We start from the raw sequence: 216 nt of genomic DNA on the forward strand, positions 1-216 counted from the left end.
GGTACTAAACATGCAATAAAATACTACATGTGACGCAGTCTATATACGCAATCGAAAGTCAGTCGTTAGATCGCATAACCTCATCAAAGACGCACTAATGCACTACGCTGCAATTGCAAACAGAGTCATAAAAGATAACCTCAGAATAGAATGGTTAGAGCGTTCACCTCCCTCCCCCCCTTATGGCTCCGCAGTGTTATTAATTCTAAGAGAAAC

At 41.7% G+C, this 216-nt stretch overlaps 1 protein-coding gene across 1 annotated transcript in view; it reads right to left on the minus strand.

Moving 5' to 3' along the window:
* Positions 1–216, minus strand: part of LOC119588115 — a 4,536-nt gene that overhangs the window by 3,743 nt on the left and 577 nt on the right. The gene's annotated exons all lie outside the window — the stretch shown is intronic.

Source organism: Penaeus monodon, chromosome 23 (assembly GCF_015228065.2).
Source record: "Penaeus monodon isolate SGIC_2016 chromosome 23, NSTDA_Pmon_1, whole genome shotgun sequence".
Lineage (NCBI taxonomy): Eukaryota > Metazoa > Arthropoda > Malacostraca > Decapoda > Penaeidae > Penaeus > Penaeus monodon.